The following is a 25,711-nucleotide window of genomic DNA, read 5'->3' as shown; positions in this document are numbered from 1 at the left end:
ACCCCCTTAAAACATTTCAAAAAAGTAACCCAGATCCTAGCTTTGCTTATTGTTTTAAGCAAGTTTAACATGGATATTCCAGGAAGGATGCAGTTGGTCAAACATAGAACAATATACAGTACAGAACAGTCCCTTTGGCCTTCGATGTTGCGCCAACCTGTAAACTATTCTCAGCTCATCCCCCTACACTACCCCAAAATTATCCATGTGCGTATCTAAGGATTGTTTAAATTTCCCTAATGTGGCCAAGTTGATTGACTACATTGGCAGGTAGGGCATTCCACGCCCTTACCACTCAGCGTAAAGAACCTGTCTCTGACATCTGTCTTAAATCGATCACCCCTCAAATTTGTAGTTATGCCCCCTTGTACACACTGATGACATTATCCAAGGAAAAAAAGTCTTTCACTGTCTAGCCTATCTAATCCTCTGATCATCTTGTATGTCTCTATCAAATCCCCTCTTCTTGCCAATGGGAACAGGTTCAAGTCTCTCAGCCTTTCCTCATAAGACCTTCCCTCCAGACCAGGCAACATCCTGGTAAATCTCCTCTGCACCTTTTCCAATGCTTCCACATCCTTCCCGAAATATGGGGACCAGAACTGAACACAATATTCCAAATGTGGCCACACCAGCGTTTTGTATAGTTGCAGCATGATATTGTGGCTCCAGAACTCAATCCCTCTCCCAATGAAACCTAACACACCGTATGCCTTCTTCACAGCACTATCCATCTGGGTGGCAACTTTCAGGGATCTGTGTACATGGGCTCCAAAATCCCTCTGCACATCCACACTACCAAGAATCTTTCCATCGATCCAGTGCTCTGCCTTCCTGTTATTCTTCCCAAAGTGAATCACCTCACATTTAGCTGCATTGAACTCCATTTGCCAACTCAGCCCAATTCTGCAGCTTATCAAAGTCCCCCTGCAACCTGCAACATTCTTCCACACTGTCCACTACTCCACTGACTTTAGTGTCGTCTGCAAATTTACTGATCCATCCGCCCATGCCTGTGTCTATGTCATTTATAAAAATGACAAACAGCAGTGGTCCCAAAACAGATCCTTGTGGCACACCACTAGTAACCAGACTCCAGGCTGAATATTTTCCATCAACCACCACTCGCTGCCTTCTTTCAGCAAGCAGTTTCTAATCCAAACTGCTAAATCACCCTCAATTCCATGCCTCTGCATTTTCTCCAACAGCCTACCACGTGGAACCTTATCAAAGGCTTTACTAAAGTCCATGTATACCACGTCAACTGCCCTACCCTCATCTACATGCTTGGTCACTGTGAGACACGACCTGCCCTTGATGAAACCATGTTGACTAACTGAAATCAAATTGTCGCTTGCTAGATGATTATAAATCTTATGCCTTATAATCCTTTCCAAAACCTTTCCTACAACAGAAGTAAGGCTCACTGGTCTATAATTACCTGGGTCATCTCTAGAACATAGAAAAATACAGCGCAGAACAGGCCCTTTGGTCCTCGATGTTGTGCCGATCCAAGCCCATCTAACCTACACTAGCCCACTATCCTCCATATGCCTATCCAATGCATGTTTAAATGCCCATAAAGAGGGAGGGTCCACCACTGGTACTGGCAGGGCATTCCATGAACTCACGACTCGCTGAGTAAAGAATCTACCCCGAACATCTGTCCTATACCTACCACCCCTTAATTTAAAGCTATGCCCCCTCGTAATAGCTGACTCCATTCGGGGAAAAAGGTTCTCATGGTCAACCCTATCTAAACCCCTAATCAACTTGTACACCTCTATCAAGTCACCCCTAAACCTTCTTTTCTCCAATGAAAACAGCCCCAAGTGCCTCAGCCTTTCCTCATACGATTTTCCTACCATACCAGGCAACATCCTGGTAAACCTCTTCTGCACCCGTTCCAGTGCCTCCACATCCTTCCTATAGTATGGCGGCCAAAACTGCACACAATACTCCAGATGAGGCCGCACCAGAGTCTTATACAACTGCAACATGACCTCAGGACTCCGGAACTCATTTCCTTTACCAATAAAAGCCAGTATGCCATATGCCTTCTTCACAGCACTATTTACCTGGGTGGCAACTTTCAGAGATCTGTGTACATGGACACCAAGATCCCTCTACTCATCCACACTACCAAGTATCCGACCATTAGCCCAGTACCCCATCTTGGTACTCTTACTAAAGTGAATCACTTCACACTTACCTTCATTGAACTCCATTTGCCACCTTTCTGCCCAGCTCTGCAACTTATCTAGATCCTGCTGTAACCTGCCACAACCTTCCTCACTGTCAACAACTCCACCGACTTTCACATCATCCGCAAACTTGCTCACCTAACCTTCTAGCCCCTCCTCCAGGTCATTTATAAAAATGACAAACAGCAATGGTCCTAAAACAGATCCTTGCGGAACACCGTTAGTAACTGCACTCCAAGATGAACCTTTACCATCAACTACTACCCTCTGTCTTCTTCCAACCCAGCCAATTCCTAATCCAAACCTCCAACGCACCCTCAATGCCATACCTCTACTGCCCTTCTTGAACAAGGGCACATTTGCAATCCTCCAGTCCTCTGGTACCAATGTCGACAATGACAACTCAAATATCAAAACCAAAGGCTCTGCTATCTCCTCCCTAGCTTCCCAGAGAATCCTCTGATAAATCCCATCCAGCCCAGGGGACTTGTCTACTTTCACTCCTAAAATTGATAACACCTGTTCGTAACTAACCTCTATCCTTTCTAGTCTAATATCTCCAACCTCATTCTTCCCCTCAACAATATTTTCCTTTTCCTGAAATATTCGTTTAGCACCTCTCTGATCTCCACAGGGTCTACACACAACTTTCCACTTCTGTCTTTGACTGGCCCTATTCCTACCCTAGTCATCCTTTTATTCCTCACATACCTAGACAAAGCTTTTGAGTTCTCCTTTATTCTATTTGCTAAAGACTGCTCGTGTCCTCTCTTTGCTCTTAACTCTCTCTTTAAATCCTTCCTAACTGATCTGTAACTCTCCACCGCCTCATCTGAACCATCTTGCTTCATAAGCCTCCTCCTTCTTCCTAACAAGAGATGCAATTTCTGTTGCAACCACTGTTCCTCACCTTATCACCTCCTCCCTGCCTGACAGGGACATACCTATCAACAATATCTGTTCCTTAAACCAGCTCCACATTTCCATTGTCTACATCCCCTGTGTTTTGCTACCCCATTCTATGCATCCTAATTCTTGCCTAATTGCATTATAATTGCCCTTGCCCCATCGATAACTCTTGACCTGGGGCACGTACCTATCCTTTTCCATCGCTAAATTAAACCTAACTAAATTATGGTCACTCTCTCCAAAGTGCTCGCATACCACTAAATCAAACACCTGGCCTGGTTCATTGCCAAGCACCAAATCCAATGTGGCCTCCCCTCTTGACGGCCCTTCGTCATACTGTGTCGGGAAACTCTCCTGTACACATTGGACAAAAACGGATCCATATGACATACTGGAGTTATAGCATTTCCAGTCAATGTCGGGGAAGTTAAAGTCCCCCATAATGACTATCCTATTCCTTTTACTCCTACACAGAATAATTTTGCTAATCCTCTCTTCCACCTCCCTGGAACGCTGCAGAGGCCTATATAAAAAAAAGTCCAAGTAATGTGACCTCTCCTCTCCTGTTTCTAACCTCAGCCCTCAGTAGACAAGTCCTCATCAAAAGTTCTCTCAGCCACCGTTAAACTATCCTTGACTAACAAGGCCACGTCTCCCCCTCTTTTACCGCCTTGCCTATTCTTAAATGAAAGATCTAAACCCTGGAACCTGCAACATCCATTCCTGACCCTGCTCTATCCATCGAAGTCCCAGGTTCCTATCCATGCTGCAAACCACAGTTTTAATCTTGTAAAATAAATTGTTTTCTTTAACGAATGAAACACAAAGAACAGAATACTGAATAACAGCCTCTCTGCAAACCCAACAGATCATCCCAACTTAATGATGGTGCTCCAAATACGTGCAACAATCCCCGTAAACACCATTGGCACAAAGGCTAAAATCAAACAAGGGTCTTACAGGAGAGAAGCCAGAGAGAGAAGGAAGGGGGAGGGGGGGTGGGGGGGGGTGGAGGATCAGCTTTGACTTGCTTCTTTGGGTCCAGCAGCTTCAGAAGACTACTGTTAAAAACCAAACCGAACCAGAGAAAAGCTGAGCTGGGAGAACCAGCTACTCCACTTACATTGGGCAAGTATTTTTATTTTTTTAAAAACTTGGAAGACCTTTTTCCTAAGACAGTATCTATTAGCTAAAAATCAAAAATTTGGCCCCAAAACCTTTCCAACCCAGACTTTTCAGAGTGTCTTTTAGAACCTCACCAGGAAAAAAGCCAAGGACAATATAACCTTGTTAAAGGAGCAGTAGTATCACACAATCACCAACTTTGTTTCAGTATGACCCACTCAAATCACAAAGTCTCTTTTGGATGGTGTCACAGAATGGATAAATGACATTTAGTCTGCAGTGCATCCTTTTGTCCTTTCAGGTCAATGGGCAATTCTTAATCCACATTCAGGCCATCTTTTGCAGCGAATTAATTTCCATTTCCTACAAAAGTTCACTTCTGGAAGATTCCATAGTAAACAACTTTAACAATGGTTTGTCTTGTACGGAACTGAAAGCAGATGTACAGACTGTCTATCCCAAACCCAAACATGTTGCAATATGAAATGCCCTGCAAGTCCAGTCACATACTGAAAAGCTGGATATAACATTGTGTAGAACCGAGCCCACTCAAATGGCTATGCATTTGCACTTGGTTCTGTACTGTTCTTCAGTGTTGATATGTTTTGAAGACATTGCCACACTGTATTAAAGTTGTACATGATTTATTTACAAGAAGATCACCACAATTCCAAACATCAGAGTGCTAACCATTTCTGTCTGGATCTGGGATAAATTGACATTGCTTTCCTTATCTCTGGCCAACATGAACATCTATCCTGTTAAACTCCCTCAATGTTCTATGTCTCAACAGATCACACCTCATTCTTCTAGATTCCAATGAGTATGGGTCCTTCCCTCATAATACAATCCTTCCTTCTCAGGAATCAGGTTACTGAGTGTTACCTGCATCGGAAGCAGTTCAGATGTCCTATTTGAAGTAAAGTGACCAAAACTGTGCACAGGATTCAGTCTGGTCTCATCAATAACTCCGTGCAAAACCCCCTCAACTTTGCAAGCAAGGTCAATCTTCAGCCCTTTCTTAATTTCCTGCTGTACCTGCACACTAATATTTTCCAATTTTATTTCCAAGGATACTCAGGTCCCTCTATACCACAGCATTTAACTAATATTCTGCTTTGTTGTTCTTCCAATTGAGTCTCAGTTCCCACTTTAATGGCTATTTTTTCTCCACTCACTTATTCCTTCGCAAACTTTTTATCCTCTTCATTACTGGTTTTACCAAATCATCTTCACACTTTCAGCAAAATCTGACTACAGTCAGTCCCTCCATCCAAGTCACGAATATCGATGCTTATTGGTAACAGCCTCAATGTAATCCACACTACACTCCACGAGTTAGTTGGGGATTAAAATAGTAAACCGTTAAATTGTTAAGTATTGGTCTTACCAAGAACATATCACAGTTAAAACGGATTAAGAACAGTGTGCGGAATGCTGACTTCCTTTTGGAAAGACATTGCTAATCAAGAATACTAAAGATGCTGTGGTAGTTGTTCCCATAGTTCTACACATTGGCTCTTTTTCATCATGAAGTGTAAGCTAAAGAACTGAAATAACTGATCAGCAATTCTTTTTTTTTACTAAACAAGTGTTAATGATCAAATACCTTACAGGTGGAAACAGGCCACTTGGCCCATCGAGTCCCACACCAATCCTCCAAAGAGCATGCCACCTGGACTCACCCCATCCCTGCATTTCCCATGCCTGACCTACCTAGCCTGCACTTCCCTGGACACAATGGGCAAATTAGCGTGGCCAATGCACCTAACCTGAGCATTTTTGAACTGTGGGAGGAAACCGGAGCACCCAACAAGGGAACCAGTGCAGATACAGGGATAACATGCAAACTCTACACAGTCAGACCAGAGGGTGGAATCGGACCCAGGGTCCCAATGCTGTGGGGCAGAATGCTAACCACTGAACTACCATAATGTTAAACAGCTAAGCAATGGAATTTTAATAATCTAAATGGGTATTTTAAGCAACATTTTCATCTTAACATGTTACTGCTCGCCTGACTCATTTACCTCAACTGTTCTTAGTAAGCCAATTCTCCCCTTGCATCAATACATCAGCTCCTATATAATGTGCTCTTAGCATATGCAGTAGCTTTTTTTTTTAAATATTGTACATGCTCGAATGCCTTCTAGAATCCAAACATCCTATATCTACTGACTCTTTTTACCACCCTATACGTACACCCTCAAAGAATAACTTTGACAAACACTAGCTCCCTTGCCAAAGGCCACGTTTGCTCTGACTGATTGCATGATTCTCTAGACATCTTATTGGTACTAATAATAAAGTCTTCTGAAAGACATTTTATTAACGGTTGCTGCGTTTATCTGGGAAAGCACAGTGGCAAACAAGGAAATGATGTGACATCAATTATTTATTTGTTTTGTAGGTCTTCACTAAAATAATGAGAAAACATCACAAAAATACTTGAAATTCAAGAAGTGAAATGGAGGGAGTGTCAACCAGTTTCCCCCTCCATCTTTATTCTGGGCCCGGGGGAAGAAGAGAGGGGGGGAAGAGAGAGAGCGCGAGAGCGAACAACTGCCCACGTGCACAAAAACATGAGTGCTGTCTTCTCTGAAACAGCAGTTTCTTAATGAATTAAGAGTGATTTTACAGGGAGGAGCATCCAGATAAGGCAACATACATATTGATTGGTGACCGCTACAATCAGAGCGTCAATAGTCGAGATGAGGCCTTCGTTTAGATTAGTGGTGCTGGAAAAGCACAGTAGTTCAAGCAACGTCCGAGGAGCAGTAAAATCGACGTTTCCGGCAAAAGCCCTTCATAAGCCTTCTGCTGTTAACCTTAACTGGCTTCACATAATGAATACTTTTCACCTTATTAAACTGACCTTACATACTGAATGCTGCTCATATTGTTAAATGGCTCTACATAATGACTGCTTTTCCACCTTGTTCACCCATTATTCTTGCCTCCAGCACCCATTGTTAATTGTAAGTTCTTCCCTGATCTGAGTCATGCTCAGCTGAACCTCTTGTTTCACAAAACTCAGAACTTAACTCTTTCCCTGCTTATACACATTCCCTGTAAGAATTTAAAACAATCTCAGTCACCTGGGAGAAGGTCCTGGGAAAATGTTTAGATCCAAATATCTGACAGGTCCACACTGTTTGCATTCTAAGAGAGCTATAGCAAGATGCTTGGAAAATCAAAGGAATTAAGCAGGGAAAATACTCTTCTGACTAATGCGTTACAGTGAAGGAGTAACAAGCCCAACAGTTTAAGGGAACCTGTAGAGGTCTACTTGGCTTGCCAAAAGGCAGTGAAAAAAATGTGACACCAAAAGTTAATGAACAAGAGTTATCATGCAATGGGTAACATTAATATGCAGAAAAGATTGATTACCAACAGCAACACAGTAGAGAGAAATGGGTCTCTTTCAGGTAATGTATGTCACCACAATCACTGCTGATGCCTTAATTATTTACATGAACACATGGTAGCGAAATTTGTTGATGATACAAAGATAGGTGGAAAGGTATATTGCAAAGAGAACATAGATGTAGAGAAACAGTATGCTATCTAAATATGTAAACACTACAGAACTTGGTGATCTGTAGATCTGGATGATCTAAACACAAAAATGACATGTTAATTTCCAGATATAGCAAGTGATGGTAAAGGAGTAGATGGAAACTAGCATTTATGGAAAAGGAGAATGAAGGAGAATGTGGGAGGTTTGGCAGCAGTTTTACAGAACTTAGCAAGACCGCATCAAAACTGTGTACAGTTTTGGACTCCCGAACTGAAACATTATAACAATACAAGCAGTTCAGAAAAAGGTTGCTGAACTCATTCTTAGGCTGAAGGTTCATCTTGAAAGCTTGAGCACATTGAACTTAAACTCTGGGTACAAGCCCAATTTAATTTGATTTATTGTTGGGTATAACATGTACCTGATTATAGTGAAAAGTTTTGTTTTGCCAGCATAACTGGCAGATCACAGCAAACGGAGACAAGGTGCTTAGATGGAGCAAGGCATACAGGGTTACAGCTGCACAGGAGAGCACCAAAGCAAGATCGACATTAAGTTTGAAATTAGAGGGGTCCATTCAGCAGTCTAACAGCAAGGAACCTGTTGGCACATGTGTTCAAGCTTCTGGATTTTCTACCTGATGAAAGTGGTTGGAAGAGAGTATTGCAGGGTGGGAAGGGTCTTGGATGATGGTGGCAGCTTTTCCACGACAACAAAGCATTGTAAATGGAGTCCATGGAAAGGAGGTTAGTCGCACACATAACCTTCTGTAGTTTCTTATAACCATGGGCAGAACAGTTGCCATACCAGGCCATTATGTATCCGGATAGGATGCTTCCTATGGTACATCTGTAAAATTTGCTGAGGGTCCTTATGGACATGCCAAATTTCCTAAACCTCCGAAGAAAATAGAGGCATTGTTGCACCTTTCTGATCTTCAGATCTACATGGAGGTCAAGGACAGATTGTTGGTTATTATCACTCCTAGACACTTGACACTTCCCTCCTCTCCACCTCAACTCCGTTGGTGTAGAAAGGAGGTCTTCCCCCTTTCTTACTGAAGTCAATGATCAGTTCTTTTGTTTTGCTTACATTGAGATTGTTATGACTGCACCATGACACCAAGCACACAATCTCCTTCATGGATTCTGACTCATTTGTTAGATATCTGGCCTACAACGATGGTCTGATCAGCAAACTATAGTTTAAAGAAATAAGACATGATTTATTGTGGTATACAAGATCCTGATGGGAAAATGCTACAGGTTAGCTACCAACTGCCTTCATAACCCCACAATCTCCTTTAAGTTTTTGACCTGAAAACTGTAATATTTAAGCCATTCTTTCACTTATTAGTTGCTTTCCAACCTAAATCTGATCTGCCAAATTTGTATGATTACATTAAAATCCTTGTGAAGAAATCCTATAGATTTCTCTTACATCTCCACCAAGATTCAGAGAGAGGGCATCCATTGTTTAATTTCCCATTTGTCAGTTCTGATATTAGATACTCAGATGCCACACTGAGTACTGAGGGGGAATTTGCAGCATATTTGGGTTACTTTCTCAGAACAGTGTATACAAGGATGTAGAAATTATGCTGCATGCAGTTCTATCTAATTCTGGTTAGACACAACTTGGAGTACTATGAGAAGACTTGGGCACTGCATCTTAGGAAAGATATATTCCCCTTGGAGGGAATACCATGTTGGTTTAAGAGAATGATCCCTGAACTTTAAGTACTGGTTACAAAGCCCACTATGTTGCAAACTGTAAGTGAAATTCGATCATGTAAAAATTAGACTTATCAGCAGAAACATTCACTACGAGTTCCTTAATTACTCTGCTCTTATTATAAAGTATAAGGATGGTCACATGGTCCCATGATGATAACATGGTCCCAAGCAAGTTCCTGAACACCGGGTTATTAATAGGTCATTCATCCCCTTGGGCTTATCTGCCATTCATTCAGATCATAGTTGATCTGTGTTGTATCTCCTTCCATATCCCTGCCTTTGGCCCATATCCCTCAATACCTTTACTTAATAAAACTTGAAATCGGAAATAGATAAATTTTAAACCACCGATCCATCATCCATTTCGTTTGTGGAACAGAGATCCAAATATCTACCACCCCTGGAGTGTAGGAGCACTTGCTAGCATCTCTCCTGAATGATCATGCCCTAATTCTTATACTTTGGCCCTTAGCTTTAGAATCCCGAACCAATGGAAATAATATACCTTTAATCAACTGCCTTTTCCTGTTAACAACTTACAGACTTCAATCAAATCCACACCCCTCTCCTTAACCTTCTACAGAAAACAGACCTAATTTGTAACAGTCAGAATGTAATCCCTGAAATTCAGGGATCATTCTCTTAAACCAACATGGTATTCCCTCCAAGGGAATATCTTTCCTAAGATGCAGTGCCCAGGTCTTCTCATAGTACTCCAAGTTGTGTCTAACCAAAATTAGATAGAACTGCTTGCAGCATAATTTCTACATCCTTGTATACACTGTTCTGAGAAAGTAACCCAAATATGCTGCAAATTCCCCCTCAGTACTCAGTGTGGCATCTGAGTATCTAATATCAGAACTGACAAATGGGAAATTAAACAATGGATGCCCTCTCTCTGAATCTTGGTGGAGATGTAAGAGAAATCTATAGGATTTCTTCACAAGGATTTTAATGTAATCATACAAATTTGGCAGATCAGATTTAGGTTGGAAAGCAACTAATAAGTCAAAAATGGCTTAAATATTACAGTTTTCAGGTCAAAAATATTTTGGAAGCTCAATTTATTTCATTAAACTCTAGCTGGGAAGTTATGCCAGTGCTACAGGAGAAGTATCATTTTGTTTTTGGTATATCAATTTATTCTCAAAAAAGCAATTTTACTTCTTGATCTGCAATAGTTCAGTAACAAGTATAGAGATAAAGTTGCCAGGAGCTGAACACCTCTAACGTTGACGACAGTGAAGCCAAAGCTAGAATGGGAAGTTCACAAATTGGGAGGTATTGAAGCATTAAGTTTGAGGGTCATCTAGCCAGTTTCTAAATGAAACCGCCCCTACACCCCCATCCAAGAAAACCTATATCTATGAAGAGCAGGAACACTGAAAAGGGTCAAAGTACATTTTTAAGAGCTGTGGCACATCCTAGCTTGGTACCAAAGCATTAATTGGGATCTTAGATCTTGCAAGTCTAGGTAGCATGCTTACTATGACCAAGGATGGATAAAAGCACTTCACATCCACTTAATTATTGCAGTTATAGAAAGCAAGCTTTTTCTGCACCTCCCCCCAGCCAAAATGTCCTTACTTTTCTCAAAAGGGTGAAAGTTCAACTCCTCTTAACTATTTTAAATTTTTAGAATGAGGAAATGAGTTAGCTCCGAGCACTTGAGAGAATTTGTTTATAGAAAGTCATAGCTTTAGACTGCTATATAACTCAGCAAGTTTACCTTAAAAGCGTTGTGGTTTCAGGCAAAAACCAGCTGACAACAGTAACTGATAAGGAGTATCTAACAGAAGGCGATGGTTTCATTAATTTATTCCAGAAGAGGAGCTCTCAGTTTAGGAACTAGACCAGTTCAGATCCTATTTCCCTGGTTCCCATTCCTCAAAGACTATGAAAACACCTTCAATGTTCAAAAATGTCCATAGAACTTCATATTAGTGTAATCAAACTGACGTAAAAGCAATGAAGGCGGTAAAATGACTCAACATAAATGTGGTAACTCCTTGATTTACTGGCGACCACCCACCTGGGTTTATAACAGTCAACTTTCATTTTGAGTTTAGGATATTGTTTAGATCGGTTGATCAGGCTAGTGAGGGAAAAGTGCTTCCCAACTGAGTTCTCCTATTTCTGAAAACATCCTTATTGCAAATCCAGTGGGAAAGTAGACTGTCTTCTCTCAGGTGTCTGGAAGAATATTCTATACTCTAAAGGAAACTGTAAACATCCAAGACAACTAGCTATTAGGTGGTCCCCAACCACACATTAGAAAGTCATATTCTGGATTAGTAGTGCTGGAAGAGCACAGCAGTTCAGGCAGCATCCGAGGAGCAGTAAAATTGACGTTTCAGGCAAAAGTCCTTCATCAGGAATAAAGGCAGTGAGCCTGAAGGGTGGAGAGATAAGCTAAAGGAGGGTGGGGGTTGGGAGAAAGTAGCAGAGTACAATAGGTGAGTGGGGGATGGGATGAAGGTGATAGGTTGGGGGGGGGGGGGGGGGAGGAGAAGAGGGGAAGTGGAGCGGATAGGTGGAAAAGAAGATAGGCAGGTAGCACAAGTCATGGGGACAGTGCTGAGCTGGAAGTTTGGAATTAGGGTGAGGTGGAGGAAAGGGAAATGAGGAAACTGTTGAAGTCCACATTGATGCCCTGGGGTTGAAGTGTTCCGAGGCGTTCTTCCTCCAGGCATCTGGTGGCGAGGGAGCAGCAGTGAAGGAGGCCCAGGACCACCATGTCCTCGGCAGAGTGGTGGGGGGGGGGGGGGGGGGGGGGGGGAGAAAAGAGTTGAAATGTTGGGCCACAGAGCAGTGTGGTTGATTGGTGCGGGTGTCCCGGAGATGTTCCCTAAAGCGCTCTGTTAGGAGGCGTCCAGTCTCCCCACCGTACAGGAAACTGCATCGGGTGCAACGGATACAACAAATGATATTAGTGGATGTGCAGGTAAAACTTTGATGGATGCGGAAGGCTCCTTTAGGGCCTTGGATGGAGGTGAGGGAGGTGGTGTGGGCGCAGGTTTCTCAATTCCTGCGGTGGCAGGGGAAGGTGCAAGGATGGGAGGGTGGGTTGTAGGGGGGGCGTGGAACTGACCAGGTAGTCATGGAGGGAACGGTCTTTGCGGAAGGCGGAAAGGGGTGGGGAGGGAAATATATCCCTGGTGGTGGGGTCTGTTTGGAGGTGGCAGAAATGTCAGCGGATGATTTGGTTTATGTGAAGGTTGGTAGGCAATGCACCGGCACCTAACCTCTCTACAGTCAGCCCTGCCTAAGCTGAGGGCCACACTCTCTCAGAATTGCAAAGGACCCACCCTGTCATACATCCTCAGGAGAATTCATACTGTCAACAAACAGTATTTCAACTCCATCTCAAACATCGAAAACTAAGTACAACAAACTTTTATCTACCCACCTCCATAACCAGCGCTCCTCAAACATTCCAGAAGATTCTCCCGGCCTCTGGAACTGCTCGGACGCCATTAGCCATGCGGCTGGTGCAGCTGCCACCCCCACGCTGATTGATGATGTCACTTCCGCCCCCATCATGGGCACTCCTACAACCATTTCCGCCCTTCACAATTCCTTACGCATCACACGTGACATCACTTCCGCCCCTCACATCATCGCTGATGTTACACACTCAGTGGATTCCGCCACCCCTACTGGCATGTCTGCTACCATAGACCAATACAGCACAGAACAGGACCACGATGTTGTGCCGAACATTTGTCCTAGCTTAAGCACCTATCCAATTGCCACTTAAAGGATACCAATGATTCTGACTCTGCCACTCCCACAGGCAGCGCATTCCATGCCCCCAACACACTCTGGGTAAAGAACCTACCCCTGACATCCCCCCTATATCTTCCACCCTTCACCTTAAATTTATGTCCCCTTGTAACACTTTGTTGTACCCGGGGAAAAAGTCTCTGTCTACGCTATCTATTCCCCTACCCTATCAAGTCACCCCTCATCTTTCGCTGCTCCAATGAGAAAAAGGTCTAGCACTCCCAACCTCTCCTCGTACGACCTATTCTCCATACCAGGCAACATCCTGGTGGTACGGTGGCACAGTGGTTAGCACTGCTGCCTCACAGCGCCTGAGACCCGGGTTCAATTCCCGCCTCAGGCGACTGACTGTGTGGAGTTTGCACGTTCTCCCTGTGTCTGCGTGGGTTTCCTCCGGGTGCTCCGGTTTCCTCCCACAGTCCAAAGATGTGCAGGCCAGGTGCATTGGCCATGCTAAGTTGCCCATAGTGTTAGGTAAGGGGTAAATGTAGATGTAGGGGTATGGGTGGGTTACGCTTCGGCGGGGCGGTGTGGACTTGTTGGGCCGAAGGGCCTGTTTCCACACTGCAAGTAATCTAATCTAATCTAATCTAATCCTGGTAAATTTCCTCTGCACCCTCTCCAAAGCTTCCACATCTTTCCTAAAGTGAGGCAACCAGAACTGCACACAGTACTCCAAATGTGGCCTTACCAAGGTCCTGTACAGCTGCAACATCCCCTCACGACTCTTGAATTCAATCCCTCTACTAATGAACGCTAATACACCATAGGCCTTATTACAAGCTCTATCCACTTGAATGGCAACTTTCAAAGAGCAATGAACATAGACCCCAAGATCCCTCTGCTCCTCCACCTTACTAAGAACCCTACCGTTAACCCTGTATTCCACATTCTTATTTGTCCTTTCAAAATGGACAACCTCACACTTGACAGGGTTGAACTCCATCTGCCACTCCTCAGCCCAGCTCTGCATCATATCTAAGTCCCTTTGCAGCCGACAACAGCCCTCCTCACTATCCATAACTCCACCAATTTTCGTATAGTCTGCAAATTTACTGACCCACCCTTCGACTCCGTCTTCCAAGTCATTCATAAAAATTACAAAACAGCAGAGGACCCAGAACTGATCCCTACGGAACGCCACTTCTAACTGGGCTCCAGGCTGAATATTTACCATCTACCAGACACCCTCACTGAGGACGAACGAACAGTCCTCAGCAAAGGACTCACCTTCATCCCCCCTCCATCCACACAATGAATTTAATACATGCTATGACATCAAACACTTCTTCCGCTGCCTTCGCGCTTACTTTCACAATCAGGACTCCCGCCCACCTTCCGAGGACCCCCTTCTCCCACCTCCAACACACTGCATCCACCTGGACACCCCACGCTGGCCTCAACCTCTTCACTTCCAACTGCCGCCAGACATTAACCGCCTCAACCTGTCTAACCCCCTCCCCCACTCCAACCTCTCACCCTCACAACGCGCAGCTCTCCAATCCCTCTGCTCCAATTCTGACCTCACGATCAAGCCAGCAGATAAAGGGGGCGCAGTGGTAGTCTGACGCACTGACCTCTACACCGCTGAAGCCAAACGCCAACTCGAGGACACCTTTTCCTATCGCCCCCTTGACCATGACCCCACCCCCCATCATCAAACCGTGATCTCCCAGACCATACAGAACCTCATCACCTCAGGAGATCTCCCACCCACAGCTTCCAACCTCAGCCCAGGAACCCCGCACTGCCCGGTTCTACCTCCTTCCCAACATCCACAAGCCTGACCACCTTGGCCGACCCATTGTCTCAGCATGCTGCTGCCCCACTGAACTCATCTCTACATATCTCAACACTGTCCTATCCCCCCTAGTCCAGGAACTCCCCACATAGATTCGAGACACCACCAACGCCCTCCACCTCCTCCAAGACTTCCATTTCCCTGGCCCCCAATGCCTCATCTTCACCATGGATAACCAATCCCTGTACACCTCCATCCGCCATGACCAGGGCCCCCAACCCCTCCGTTTTGTCCTCTCCCAACGTCCCCAACAGTACCCTTCCACTGACACACATTTGTTTGGCCAAACTGGTCCTCACCCTTAACAATTTCTCCTTCGAATCCTCCCACTTCCTCCAGACCAAAGGGGTAGCCATAGGCACACGTATGGGCCCCAGCTATGCCGATCTCTTTGTTGGCTACGAAGAACAGACGATCTTCCGTAATTACACCGGCACCACTCCCCATCTCTTCCGCTGCTACATTGATGACTGCAGTGGCGCCAACTCGTGCTCCCACGAGGAGGTTGAGCAATTCATCAACTTCACCAACACATTCCACCCTGACCTTAAATTTACCTGGACCATCTCTGACATCTCCCTCCCCTTCCTGGACCTCTCCATCTCCATTAATGACGACCGACTTGACACTGACATTTTTCAAACCCACTGACTCCCACAGCTACCTGGATTACAACTCTTCCCACCCGACCTCTTGCAAAAATGCCATCCCGTATTCCCAATTCCTCCGGCTCTGCCATAACTGCACCCAGGAGGACCAGTTCCACCACAGAACACACCAGATGGCCTCCTTCTTTAGAGACCGCAATTTCCCTCCCACATGGTTAAAGATGCCCTCCAAAGCATCTCGTCTACATCCCGCACCTCCACCCTTAGACCCCACCCCTCCAACCGTAACAAGGACAGAACGCCCCTGGTGCTCACCTTCCACCCTACAAACCTTCACATAAACCAAATCATCCGCCGGCATTTCTGCCGCCTCCAAAAAGACCCCACCACCAGGGATATATTTCCCATCCCACCCCTTTCCGCCTTCCGCAAAGACCGTTCCCTCCATGACTACCTGGTCAGGTCCACACCCCCCCACAACCCACCCTCCAATCCTGGCACCTTCCCCTGCCACTGCAGGAATTGCAAAGCCTGCGCCCACACCTCCTCCCTCACCTCCATCCAAGGCCCTAAAGGAGCCTTTCACATCCAAAGTTTCACCTGCACATCCACTAATATCATTTATTGTATCCGATGCGGTCTCCTCTACATTGGGGAGAATGGATGCCTCCTAGCAGAACGCTTTAGGGAACATCTCCGGGTCACCCGCACCAATCAACCACACCGCCCTGTGGCCCAACATTTCAACTCCCCCTCCCATTCTGCTGAGGACATTGAGGTCCTGGGCCTCCTCCACTGCCGCTCCCTTACCACCAGACGTCTGGAGGAAGAACGTCTTATCAACCACCTCAGAACACTTCAACCCCGGGGCATCAATGTGGACTTCAACAGTTTCCTCATTTCCCCTTCCCCCACCTCCCCCTAATTCCAAACTTCCAGCTCAGCACCGTCCCCATGACTTGTCCTACCTGCGTATCTTCTTTTCTACCTATCCACTCCACCCTCCCCCGCCCCCGACCTATTACCTTCATCCCCTCCCCCACTCACCTATTGTACTCTATGCTACTTTCTCCCCACTCCCACCCTCCTCTAGCTTATATCTCCACCCTTCAGGGTCTCAGCCTTTATTCCTGATGAAGGACTTTTGCCCGAACCTTCAATTTTACTACTCCTCAGATGCTGCCTGAACTGCTGTGCTCTTCCAGCACCACTAATCCGGAAGCTGGTTTCCAGCATCTGCAATCATTGTTTTCACCTATTAGAAAGTCATATCTGATTACTCCAAACCTTGTTCTTTTTCCTCAAAAAAACTAAGCATTGGTTAAGTCTCTTCCCACCCCACCAAAATGAATTTCTACTGAGAAACATCCGGATAACTTATTTTACGTGGTGTGAATGGGTATGTGTGCATGCACACATTTTGGGTTATTTGGAAGTGTGGATATTTCAAATGCAAGTTAATTTGCTTTACATCTGCCAAATTCATCTCATGCACAATTAAACTTCGTTATTTCCTAAATAAACCTGCTTGATGGATCTTTTTATTTCAAACCAAACATAGATGAAATATCAAACTGCCCACATTGGTGAGCTAACAGAGTCTAGATGACTCTTCATCAGTCATTTAAAGTCAAAATGTTAGCTTGCTCTCCATGGATGGTGTCTGACCCAGTGATTTCCAACCTTTTTTGTTTACAGTACGGATTCCAGCATCTGCTGTAATTTGCTCCTGCCAACACTGGTAACTAGATAAAGCATTTACATTTACACAGAGGGATTCAAGGAGAGATACCAAGCACTCTCCACCCTCAGTCACTTCATAAAAGTTGAGGGCCTGATAAGTACCAGTATAACCCAAAATGAACAAGGTGCAACTGAGGAGGATAAGATGATTTTGGGAAGGGATAAAAGAAAAAGACACCAGGTCTCCTGTGCATGATTAAGTCTTTAAAAGCCTTTAAAAGTTGCTAGACTTATCATGAGAGGAAAGACCTATCAATTTTATTTTCACTAATTAACCAAGGTTAGACTATTTGAATTGGGCAAAACGTTGAAGATAGAATTCAAGTGCAGGAACTAAAAAGCAGATATAATTGTAGATAATAGCATTTGAAATTGGACAAAGGCATCAGATAGTAATTCGGTCAGTTCGCTAAAATTCAACTGCAGATGAAACATCTTGAAACAGAATGAATTACAAATGAAAAAAAAAGACATACTTCAAAAGAAAAAAGATTCCAGAGAGTAAAATTAAAGAGGAAAGAAAACTTCAGAGAAGTTAAAAGAAATGAGCTTTTAAGCTAGAACTAGAATTTCAATGGTAAACACTGGCTGGAATATGAAAAAGGAGTCCTCTGATTCCAGCAAACATTCTGACATAGATCTATGTCCAATCCAAGACCCAGTAGGGAGCAGGGCAATTATGTGCAAGCACTCCCAAAATTTGTTGAAAGGGACCTGGAGGCATTTTTCTGAAAAAAGGTCATTTAAGTAGGTGAGGTGGCCAAAATAAAATCTACATACTGCTCAAACAGAAGACAGAGTTCATAAGACCACAAGATAGGAGCAGAATTAGACTATTCGGCCCATTGAGTCTGCTCCAACATTTGACCATGGCTGATATGTTTCTCTACCTCATTCTCCTGTCTTGATTTACCTACTAATCAAGAATCTACCTGTCTCAAATATACTCAATGACATGGCATCCACAACCTTCTGCAGCAATGAGTTCCACAGATTAACCAGAATGAGGAGTGTAACTAACGGACATACTTTGGGGTACAGGGGTTACCCAAAGTCTTTTACTGGAGAAAGGCATGGCTTTTCCAAGAGTGCTACACACCGAGGTTTTAGTTAACAGTACTGGTGTGGATTATACACGTGTACTTTCGTATCAGGTGGACCCAGAGCAGGACCTTGTACCTCAAACACTAACTGTAGGGGACGTTGTCCATTGTTTCTGTCGATGAAACTGACCCACTCCTGGGAAATGATTTGACTGTATCTGAAGTGGTGGTGAGAAAGTCTATACCCTTAAATCTTGTCCTTAAACACTTAAACTAAAATGTAATGTTGAATTATTGAACGCATTTGCTGCACACTAGAAAATAGACAGGCAGGAAGGTTAAGCCAATTAGGAACATTTGCCTTAACATCAGTGAACCTGTGTAAACAGGACATCAAGTGATAACATTCACGGCTGTTCCCTTGTGAAATTAACAACAATGTTTGATTCTAACGTCAAAACAAAACTCTGTATCAATTAACATCTCTCCCAAATTATTGTCCTTCACTGTTATCTGTCTAGTTAAGAACATGCAGTGTTTTTGTAAACTTTTTATACAAAGGAAACCGGTTTGTGACAGTACAGCAGAGTAGCCTACTAGGGCTCTTAAAGAATTGATATCCTAATCTGCTGGGTTATTAGAACCCAGTTAGTTTAGCTTAGAGGTATCAGTGTTATGTTGTAACAGGGATGCTAATGGTAAATAAAGGGGATGACTAAAATTAAACTAAACTGTAAGAGATTTTTTATTCCAGGCTGCCAAAAAGCATGATTGTCGACTCAAACCAAGAGGGGCTTACAGGTTGAGTCCACAAGGGATTCCCTGGGCCATCTCAAATGTGTACTTTAACTGTAGCTTGCTCAGTAATTCTAGAAAGGCCAAGTTAGATCAAGGACACAGAACAATTGTAGGAAATTGACATTCATTGGTAAACAGGATCCACCTTTGGAGGCCAAACTGGCACCACGGACATATAGTTAGTGGAGATTCCGAATTTGATAAATCTTAAAGGAAATGTTCAATAAGTCTTCTTGGATCGTGGTTCAGCAAACCGATCCAGAGTTTAGTGCAATTGTCTCAAAGTGATGTTGAAGCCAAAGAAGTTCCAGAATGCTACTATATTAAAGTCAGGATTCTAACCAGGAAGCAGAGGCCCTTCGAGGACAGGACCGGAGGTTTTGAGCTACAGGGAGAGGTTGAATTGGCTGGGGCCAAAGACCAAAGAGTGATCTTACAGAGGTTTATAATCTCATTAGGGGCAGGGACAGGGTGAATTGCCTCAGGTCACACAGTCCAACACAAGAGGGCATAGGTTTACAGTAAGAAGGTAAAGATTTAAAAAGGACTGCGGACACTAAGTCAGAAACAAAAACATAAGGTGTTGGAAAAGCTCAGTTCTGAGGAAGGGTCACTGGACCCAAAATATTTACTCTTGAGTTCTCTTCCACAGATGACCTTTTCCAGCAACTTCTGTTTTTGTCAGAGATTTCAATTAGTTAACTTCAACTTTTAGAGTTGAGCTCTGTTCTGAAAAGGGTATGGATATGGTTAAGGCCTTCCTTTACTTACCACTGCTTTCAAACTAGTGTTTTGTCTGGAACACAAATGAATTAATAATTCCCTTTTGAAAACAATTTTACATATCTCATCGCCATGAAGAAACACATGAAGGTTCATCCTTGATTAATGTTTCCCGACTTAGTTTCTCCTGATTATGTAAACATAGGCCACTTTTTTGAATTGCAGTCATTGAGATGTACAGCCTGGAAACAGACCCTCTGGTCCAACCCATCCATGCTGACCAGATATCCCAACCCAATCTAGTCCCACTTGCCAGCACCCGGCCCATATCCCTCCAAACCCTCCCTATTCATATACCCATCCAAATGCCTCTTAAATGGTGCAATTGTACCAGCCTCCACAACTTCCTCTGGCAGCTCATTCCATACACGTACCACCCTGTGTGAAAAAGCTGTCCCTTAGGTCTCATCTTTTCCCCCCTCACCCTAAATCTATGCCCTCTCGTTCTGGACTCCCCGACCCCAGGGAAAAGACTTGTCTATTTATCCTATCCATGCCTCTCAATTTTGTAAACCTCTAAGGTCACCCCTCAGCCTCCAACGCTCCAGGGAAAACAGCCCCACTTGGAATTTATAAATCCTAAACTAAAAATTATATTTCTACAACACAATACCAAGCCTTGGATAAGTGTTGACTTTGGCAAGTGTTATTTAGCAGTGAATTAGTAAGGGAACTAAAGCAACGACATTTGCAAGTCTAACAAACTCTTTGGAAGACAACAAGCATCACAATCACTATCCTAAACATTATGTAAACCAGACCTGGCACAATATCCTACATGCATTAAACTTATTTGACACAGTCTTGGCTATTCTCCAAGTACTTCTCATGGTTTCAGGGGTACAACTTGATTAGAACAAGTCTGGCTGAAATATACTTTATCGACAACTGGATGAGGGCAACAGAAATGGAAATAGGTTTCGCAAACAGAGCTGCACCTCAAAGATTTCCAAAAACATGCAGAGCATTTGCATTTATAATACACAATGTAACTTTTTAATCACTTCTTTTGCATATACTGGGTCAATGTATCAAATAGGCCAACCATTTTCTCAATGCTGGTTTCACAGGAGAAAGAAATTTGCAAAGCATAGTAAAAACTTGCAACATTTGTTAAACTAGTTGTCACAGTAACTGAAATCAGGACATCTCTACTGACAGCAATTAAACCCCTCATTAATCTCACTTATTTCAGGGACATTTCATTGTTTTAAAAGATATTAAAACAGTCCCAAATCAGAAGTTGTGTTGACCTCCATCAATAAATCTTCCAAAATAAACACAGGCTTTGTATGGGGGGTAACATCTCTTTAAATAGATATGGATGGCTTAAACAAACAGCCTCAGGTCTGCATTGGAAACCAAGTGCAACAATTTTAGTTTTAAAAATCAAAAACAAAAGGAGATAGCAACAGACCTATATAAACATGCATTTTCTGTCCTTTTTCGTCAGTTGCCATCCTCAGTCATCCCCCATTGGAAAAAGTGTACAACTGGGACTCACTTCAAAATGTACTCAATCCAAGTCAATACTCACCTTACACAATAGTTCCAATAATAAAAAAATTACTGGAACCTATTCGCATCGTAAGCATTTTCTAATGACATAGATTTAATTGACTAAGTTTAAAAACTAGCCCAATAAATTATCAATTCTAATGTCCATTCTTATATTATGCAATGAAATAACCGACTTAATAATTACATTGGAGTTTTCAAAGCTTAAGAGATTTAAAAGTGCAGTTACACACAATTAAGGGTATTTCCGTAGGTAATTAAGGGTAAGGCAGCTAAAACAGACTGATGAGAAAACAACATGACCAGAGTACAACCAAAATCCTGAAACAAAAATATCACGTGTCAATAATAAAAAAAACTGGGGAGACAAGAGCAGCAAAAACCATGGAAACTGCTCTTGCAGATGGTATCCTGGGTTACACGTGAATTTACTTTCGAACGAGGGTTCGTCCATTCTGATGATTAGAATGAGATAAGTTCAATTTAATTTTTATTTTGCGATGTAACCCATGGATGTTTATGCTGCGTACAACTAACATTTTAATCAGAAATTTCCAGGTCAATTTAAGGGAATTTTCTTTTAAATTGGGAAAAGTCTGGCACTGTTCTCTTTCAGGCTCCCACTCTCCCGCAGTTACTCGGAGGCTGAAGCGTTAAATAACGAGTCTTGAACGTTTGTTTTAATGGATTTAAATTCGGACTTTTCTTCTTTGTCACGTTATCTAACCAACCAGCACTGGAAAGTACTGGGACACAAAATACTAAAAGTCTAGCCTAAACTGGCTGCACTTTTAGAATGTGAATAGCCTTTAAATATAATCGGGGGCGGGAGGGGAAAATTAAAGGAAAATTGCGCCAAAGGAAGAGGTGCTCGGCTGGGAAGCCAAGTCGCCAAACGTGGATGAGAATGAGACACATTCCGTAGTCCTCCAGATTTAAAAAAAAACGTTGACGGGAAAAAGACAGAGCGACTCAAATATTGGGAGGTAGTGAGGGGGTGGGTGCCAGTTTGCACACTGTGGGGGGGAAGCACAGGACACTGCAAGTTCAGGGGCTCTCGGCGCAAACAAAGCAAGTACTTGGAAAGCATGCACTCTCAACGAGAGAGAGAGAGAAAGAGGCTCACTCACGTTTAGCGGTGCAAGGACATGTTACGTAGCCCAGACAACGATCCCACTCTCGATCGAACTCCGACACTCCACCACACAAAGTAACACTGCAGCCGCCCACCCGTGCGCCTGCGCGCCCGCCGCCGGAACGCCCGGTCATTGTGACGTCACAATGCCCCCTCCCCGACCCCATGACAACGGCTGCTACAAGTCTGGCGCGTGCTGCTCTCTGTCCCTCCCCGCGTGGTCCACGCTGAAAGGTCTTGCTCATGCCTGACCAGAGGGGGCTTTCGATTAGATTCCCCAGAGTATGGAAACAGGCCCTTAGACCCAACAAGTCCACGCCAAAGAGCAGCACACCCAGACCCATTCCCCATATTTACCCCTGGCTAATACACCTAACACTATTGGCAATTTAGCATACCACCTCACCTAACCTGCACATCTTTGGATTGTAAGATGAAACTGGAGCACCTGGAGGGAACCCACTCAAACAGTGGGAGAACGTGCAAACTCAACACAGTCACCCGAGACTGGAATCAAACCCGGGTCCATGGTGCTGTGAGGCAGCAGTGCTAACAACTGAGCCACCATGCTGCCCCAGGCTGAAATGTTGATTCTCCTGCTCTTTGGATGCTGCCTGTGGAAAATGTGTGGAAGTGTTACTTCAGCAGAAGTCATAAGACTCAGCTATGGGGGGGTTGCACGCTATCAAGAGGCCACAGACGTGTGAGAAACAAAGCTCACTCACTTCAATAATTTCAGTCCGAGACAAGATCTGAATCAGTAGTGTCATTTATTTTACACTTGCAAGTGGGTGTGATGTCTAGTGTCTATAAGGCAGAGGACATACACACACCAAATTCAATTCATACACAATATTTATATAATTTGGCTTCTTTTGTTTTACATTGCTCCTCCCCTGTTTACATCCTCCACTTCCCTAAGACCGCCGGCACCCATTACTCCTGTTTATCCCTTGCTTTATCCGGCCTTGTCTGTGACAAAATGCTTATTTCTGGCCTCATCCTGCTATAGGTCATTGTTGGCCATATTCTTTCTTCATCATTATCTACCCCCTCCATCTGTGCCTTTCTCGAGGCTGTTCTGATCCCTATGACCCTTTTAATTGGGGTTTGTTCCTCTGTCTCTGTAAAAGTGGGAAACAGATGTTTATACCTACTGTGTGTACAGGCGTATCTAGCTTAACTTCATCCCCTCACAACATCTTATCTATTTGCCCGTAATATCTCCCATTGTTTTGTAGTCACGTTTCATTCTGGCATACAATTTTAGCTAATACAAAAACAATTATATATTTCCTCCACATCGTTTCCATTCTTGTTGACTCAGCTCTTGGCTAAAACAATTACACACTGGTGTGAGTTCATTTACTTTGTAAAATGGAATTGCAGAATTGCAGAAGTAACATTAATTTACCTATATCCCACAGACGGATGTGGTAAAATGATTAGATTAGCAGCTGCACAGAGCAACTGCAACTGTCACGCACAATGAACTGAATAGGATAAAAATGACCAAGTAAGGCAAGAAGTAAACATGGGTTGGGGGGCAATAGAATTAGAGTAATGGGAGAGGTAAACAGAGGCGGAGTGAAGCTAGGGCTTGTGATAGGCTACACGCATCAGCTAAATCAACCAATGAGGTAAAAAGGGAAGTACCGAGAGACTCACAGAGACTATAAAAATCCACTGATATTGTTCAGCGGTGTGCCTACTTTTTGGACACCCATTCTTGCAAGAATGTATGAATGAAGACTGCTTCGGAATTTGACTCAGACTAAAATTATTTGGCAGTGAGCTTCGTTTCTAACAATTGGGGCCTCGTCTGGGATACTGTCATCACCGGCGGAGTGGTCACTGTCAACGACTGGGAAGACGCGTCCCATTCCTTTTAGAGCGGTACTGTGTCTTTCGTTGGTGGGTGCCCTGTCTGGTCAACTGACGAGGATCCTAGGGGAGTCATTCCGAACCAGGGCAGGAAAATAAGGCAGGCGTGGAACAGTAGGCATAGCTGCAGTCAGGCAAACTCCGTGCACAGACCAAGGTAAGAAAAAGGACTTTTAAGTATTGCCTTGGTGACTGGAAATGTGATACCTGTCAAATTAAGGGACTGATGGGTTGAACACTGGGATGTAAAGGAAGTAAAAATAAGATGCCTGGGAAAAAGGATAGAGAAGTCCCGGAAGACATCCCTCCGGAAAGTCCTTTGGGACAGATGTTGAAAAATTAGAAACATAATTCTTGTACAAGGGAAAAGAATCAAAAGACTACGGGATACAAGTATTCAGGTATGAATCCTGAGGATCCAGTAGCACAGGGCCTCCTCAAAGTACATTTTGTGACTAAGGCATGGCCAGATATCCAAAAGAAAATTCAGAAAATAGAGGGACGGAGTGAATTATTAAGAGAGGCACAGAAAGTGTTTGTAAAAAGAGAGGATGAGAAGCAAAAACAGAAGACGAAAATAATGGTAGCCACGGTTGATGAGGTCGTCAAGAAAAGAGTGGAACCGATAGTACGCAACCGGAGTGGTGGCTGGCAGCATGTTGAAAATAGAGGTAGGAGAAGAGAACAAGGAGGACCCGTTAGGGAGTCCAGTCGACAGGGACAAAGATCGAAGTGGAAATCTCCGCGGGCGAGATGTTACTACTGTGGAAAGACAGGTCACTTTAAGCAGGAATGCCTGGATATGAAAAGGGAAGAGAGGGCGATACGGCTTATGATTTTTGATGAAGATTAAGGGCATCAGGGGTTCCTGCATCTGCAGACCCACCGGGAACCCTTGATAAATTTAAAGGTGGGACTTCATCAAGAGCATACAGCTTTCTTAATAGATACGGGGGCAGCACAATCATCCTTAAATTTTATACCCAAAGGAGTACAGTTTACAAAACAACAGATAACGGTGTCCAGAGTGAAGGGGGAAGGATTTACAGTCCCCATATTTGAACCTATGACGATCTAAAGTGATGAAGGAAAAATTGAGGGACAATTATTATACATTC

The 25,711-nt window shown here is 43.7% G+C and overlaps 1 protein-coding gene across 6 annotated transcripts in view; it reads right to left on the bottom strand.

Annotated features, from left to right (window-relative positions):
* Window positions 1–22,827, bottom strand: part of LOC140458181 (uncharacterized) — a 70,537-nt gene extending 47,710 nt beyond the window's left edge. For 2 of the 6 annotated variants that reach the window (XM_072552388.1, XM_072552394.1), the window contains exon 1: window positions 22,705–22,818. The gene's annotated coding sequence lies outside the window, so the exon portion shown is untranslated. Of the gene's footprint in view, window positions 1–22,704 lie in introns of all 6 variants that reach the window. The other 4 variants (XM_072552389.1, XM_072552392.1, XM_072552391.1 and 1 more) reach the window with 3 other exon arrangements.
* Between the last annotated feature and the right edge of the window lie 2,884 nt (window positions 22,828–25,711).

This window comes from Chiloscyllium punctatum, chromosome 32, assembly GCF_047496795.1.
Source record: "Chiloscyllium punctatum isolate Juve2018m chromosome 32, sChiPun1.3, whole genome shotgun sequence".
NCBI classification, from domain to species: domain Eukaryota; kingdom Metazoa; phylum Chordata; class Chondrichthyes; order Orectolobiformes; family Hemiscylliidae; genus Chiloscyllium; species Chiloscyllium punctatum.
Note: the sequence above shows the minus strand (reverse complement) of the source record. Positions and strands in the feature narration are given on the sequence as shown.